The sequence below is a fragment of the Panicum virgatum genome, chromosome 3K (assembly GCF_016808335.1).
Source record: "Panicum virgatum strain AP13 chromosome 3K, P.virgatum_v5, whole genome shotgun sequence".
NCBI classification, from domain to species: domain Eukaryota; kingdom Viridiplantae; phylum Streptophyta; class Magnoliopsida; order Poales; family Poaceae; genus Panicum; species Panicum virgatum.
This window is the reverse complement of record NC_053138.1, coordinates 27,938,067-27,943,106: the sequence shown is the minus strand read 5'-3', so window position 1 is coordinate 27,943,106 and position 5,040 is coordinate 27,938,067. Positions and strand designations below refer to the sequence as shown.

At 40.4% G+C, this 5,040-nt stretch overlaps 1 long non-coding RNA gene across 1 annotated transcript; it reads left to right on the top strand.

Moving 5' to 3' along the window:
* Positions 1 to 877: 877 nt before the first annotated feature.
* LOC120698804 lies at positions 878 to 2,605 on the top strand. The gene is made up of 3 exons (XR_005685016.1): positions 878 to 1,024; positions 1,261 to 1,400; positions 2,272 to 2,605. It is a non-coding gene; the product is annotated as an uncharacterized LOC120698804 (long non-coding RNA).
* Positions 2,606 to 5,040: the final 2,435 nt, after the last annotated feature.

Sequence of the window (5,040 nt, the reverse complement as noted above, 5' to 3'; positions counted from 1 at the left end):
TTGTACACTGTCATCTGAAGATATGTAATGGAATTGTGTTATGTCATTTGATAATGAGATTGACTCAAGTGCAAACCAGATTATTGCTTGTGGTGACAGTTTGGTACAGGTTCTGATTGAGTGAATTCAGATATGAGAATTCTTGTATGAACTGGATGGCAAACATGTCTCAAACAATTGGGTGTCCAGACCAACAATTTGTGGGAACTGGATGAGAATTCTTTAGGAAACATAACAGCATGTCCAACCCAAACTGAAACTACCTTGAATATTGGCCACATACACTGAATACCATTGCATATTACTTCTCAGAAGAATAAAAAAACATGGGACAAGCGTGCCCAACATCTCATCCAAGCATCCAGCAAGATGCCACCATCTGATCCAAGGGCGCTGGCGACCCGTGCGACGATGGCGCCCCTGCTCCCTTGCGACGAGGGCACCCCCACTTCTGCAGGCGCTGGAGTACGCCGCCGGCACTGGAGGATTTGTCTCACGTACGGTGTTGTTTGCCCTAGGCCACGGAACGGGCGGGGTGCAGCTAATCGCCCTTGCTGATCGTGCTGCGGCGCTGTGGGAGGGCGCGGAGGCGTCGTGGGGCGGAGGAAGCCCTAGGCGTCGGCGCCTGGGCGAGACGAAGAACGGCGCGGCCTGTGCGCTCGTGACGGAGGGGAACGGAGGTGGACGGCGCGTCCGTGAACGGGAGGGAGGGAGCTAATTGCAAAATGAGCAGTCAACGGAGGGGGGAGGCGGGCGGCTAGATGAAAAAATTTCCCACCTCTCTCCGCTGCCCTCAGATGGAGATCCAGTGGCCTCCTTTGAAGTTTCCAAAGTTTCCATAGGGGTCTTGGTTTCCATAGGATACGGTTCCCTCTAGGTTAGCCTATCCATCTATCCTCTCTCTCACTCAAGTGCCCTCTCCCCCTCTCACTCAGGTGCCCTTTAGCGATTCTCGTTAGATCCGGCAAATTTACATCGTGGGAAGCGTAGATCGGAGGTGGAGATGCAAGGGGCGTACACGGAGGTGATATTATCCCACTGTTTCCATGGATTTCTTCGATACTCTTCCGTTTTTCCATCGCAATGCGAACGGATTTTTGGGGATTTTCTCTATGGATTTTTCGGCAGAGATGCTGTGAGATCTAGTTGTTGGTAGAGGAGCCGATGCACGCGAATGTGAGAAACAGTTTGTACAGGAGCGCTGTGTTTGCGTTCGGAATCTATTTGATTTGGCTAATTATTTTTTCTGTTTTTTGGTAGAGGGAGAAACCCAAATCAAGTAGGGAGGAAGAGGCCCCCTGTGAACGCTGGCGAGTCTCCATTCCATCATCCTGGTACCAGGGCGCCGACGATGCCATGGCGAGTTGAGGGGACTTCAAGGAGTGCCGATCTGCTTCCTAGTAAGCACTCGTGAAGTGATCTCCTCTCGCTTACTCCCACTTTTCTCTCCCCCTCTCATGAATTTCATGGTCAGCGCCTTCTATTCCGAGGTTGTCGCGGCCTGCTCTGTCTGGCCAAGCACGTTATCTTTTGTTCCCATCATCCACTATCCTAGCTACTCTGAGCAGATACTGTAAGATGAGTTGCCGAGTATGAGCCCTGAGTTTGTGAGCTGGCTCTGCTAATTAAGTGTTGAGATTAAAAAAAATTCCCCAAAATTTTTCGGGGTAAATAGAAGGTAGAGACCATATCGTCCATGAAGAACTACTGCAAGGAGAAATATGATGTGGCGGGAGTAAGCAATTCACAGTACATGTGCTTTTTATTTGTTCTTCACGTTTCTTAGTGGAAAATGATTTGTGACTGGACAAATAGAATACTAGCTGTCTATTCTTGTTTAATAACCTCCACCTATAGTTGTCTATTGGTTTCTGGAATGAAAACTTTTTACATTAGACTTAATATCTTGTTTGTATGTCATATTTCTCATACATAAGGTAGAAGTATTATTCAGTAAACTCGCAAATCCTGACGCTGTCTAAAATAAGAAACCATTGCAGATATTTACAGTTTATGTTTTTTTACATGCTCTGTAATGAAAATGAAGTCTTCTATTACCTAGGCATACATAATATATTAAGTTCATCTATAATGTCCTTTTTGTCCCTAACATTAGCTGTTGTGTTCAAACTTTTTGGTGGATCAGCATAGCAGCTGTAGCTTTGTTAGCTAGGCATGCATACACGGGTTATATGTTTTCTAGAAATTATAGTTTTTCCGTCAAGCAATTTTATAGCAATGGATAAGCAATTATAGTTTTTCTGCTCCCAGGTTGAAGATGCTAGGGGGACAAGTCTGGATAGTAGAGTATGGCTCTCCACATCAGGTTTGGCGTCCTGCTTAAGTATGTTGTTTCACCTGTAGGCAACTTATACTGAATCGACAAGTAATCTATCTTATCATAGTTTAACATTTTTGTTCTTCTAATTTAGTATTTTTGTGTTCCGATGATGATAGGTATTTCTAATGAATTCGATTTACTTTGCTCTCTCACTTATCCTAAGTTACTTTTTGAGTCCATTATATCTTTTGAAACTAGCAAATAGTATCCTGGTATTAATTAAGCAATTCCTCATTTTTTAGTTTTTGTTTTTTTGCTCAATGACTTGAATGCTTCCCTTCCGTTTTAATAGGCACATCCACTATTTTTCAATCTATAGTGATCTGTAGTGCACCACAAAACCCAGTAATGCCTAATGCGTTGGCCTGCATATGTTAAAAGGAATAAATTTGTCGGGAACGATTTTTTGTTAGCTCTATTAAGTCTGTATTTGTAATTGTTTGGCAAAATTTCAACATGTGTTTAGTCGTTACTAAAAATTATCAGGCAGCATTATGAACGGATGTTTTTTTAGTTCTTTTCCTCCAAAATATGGTTTTTGATTGATATCATTCCTTGCTTTTATGACTGACTTTTAATCCTTTTCAGTAATTTATAGCATAACTATGAGATATTTCTTTTGTGTGTTCTCTGTTAGTTTTGTTCCGATGTTTCTCTCACCAATACATAGTTGATGTTCATATCATAGTTGTAAGTTAGGCAAAATGATATAATTCATTAGGCAGTAATATGCTATTAAACTAGGTAAATGAATATACATTAGTAGGCAATAATATGGTCGCGAAATAGCAATAATACATGTGTGTTCTGCATCGATTCTATATTATCAATAATACAACTTTGTGGTTGAGCTCGGCGATGGGGGAGAATCTGGACAAGCTACTGCGGCGCGAGGATAACCGGGCTCTGCTCAAGGGTTTTGAGGACACTCGAGCACTGCGTGGACCGCGCTCACCGACATCGAGCGCCAGGAGGCTGAAGTGCGCTTGGCCCGCGACGAGGTATGTTGCTATTCACGTGACGCATTTGCTATCTAGCATGCTGGATGTTTTGCAAGTTCAGCTATTCGACATTTTGCTAACGAATCCTATGCCGTGATGGCTCGCTTACCATAGAGCAACCTCTCCTTGTTCTGTCATGCTGCTATACAGACCCCCACAACCAAGTGTTGTAGCTCTGGTTATATACACGCTGCTAGTCGGTACTTTTCAATTCAATAGGTATTTTTATCAAAAAGTAGAAGCATTTTTAGTAGCATTTCATTACTTTCCAGTAGGCAAATACATCAAATGCTAGAAGCATTTCAGTACTTTCTAGTAGGCAAATACATCAAATATTTGAAGCAATTTCAGAACTAGGCAATAATATTGGTAGGAATTGAGCAATAATATTGTTCTTGATAGGCAATAATATGGGTTACAATAGGTATTTTGTTCTGCAAAAGGTTACATGCGCCTTTTGCATGAAAAGCTGATGAATCATCATGCGGCAACTGATGTAGCAGAAAGTATAGCAGTATGGATAGTTGTTGCGTATGTAGGAGCAGCTACATTAGCACAAATTGTTATGCTTGCGTCACAGCTGCAACAACATAATTAGATGCTAAATCAACAAGCAAATTATTCAATCTAGTGTTATGTCTATCGTTGTCTAAAATCTGACGTTCACAATTCTCATTTTGTGATTGTACATGTTCATTATGCATTATATGTGTATGTCTGGAAAGCATTTTATGTTATATTTAGAAGCAACAATATGATCTGTGTTAGGCAATATCATGGTCCTTTGGGATAATAATTTGTTTCTGGTTTAGGAAATAAGGCGCTTCTGAAGCTAGCACAGTTTATTTGATCATACATATGCTTTTTTTGTTGCCTCACGAACTTTTTAACATGCATTTTTTTGTAGGTCATGTGCTGCGAAGCTAAAGTCAAGCATAAGCAGGTGTATCTAGTGGTTACGTGACGAACAATATTATTGTGAATCTATTTTATTTGCTTGTATAATTATTCTAATTTGCTTTGGATTAATCTGTTTTATTTGCTTGTACATTTGTTTTAAATTGCTTCGGAGTTTATTATGATATGCTTTCAACCTTTAACAAAAGTGCTTTTGGAACTGTATGAGAAAATTATCATCGAAACATATTGAAGTGAGATCTTGTTTTGATCATTTTGTCGGGGGCAACGCAATAGTGCAATCGGATTTTAATTTTGACACTCAGTTGTAAAATTACAGTCTTTTTAAATATAAGATTGATTTTGCATGTGCTGATGTCAGCTATTTTGTCTTTATCCTGCTTAGTAGTTGCGCTTCGCAGAGATGTGGAGCCGGTAGCAATTTTTTCAATTTTTTTCCAAAAAAAGGAAAAGATAGGTCGCATTGTACTTTAACTTTTCCTAAAAAGACTGGCCGTAGTGGACAGCTAAATTACGGTGTAATTTAGCCAAATTCTTTTCTTTTACACTTGACCATAAATTGTTGTAAAACTATCTAGTTTACGAAATGTAAAACTCGTTCACGCACCTTTTCTCTTGTGTATAGTACTTTCACAATCTCAAAAAAAAAAGATGTTATTAGCCCTCCCTTTTAACTCTACTTGACAATGGAGGAAGTAGACTATATAAGCAAACATTGTATAAAGTTACATCTTTGAGTCAAAAAGGTGCTAGAATGAGAGGTATCTGACTCCTACAACA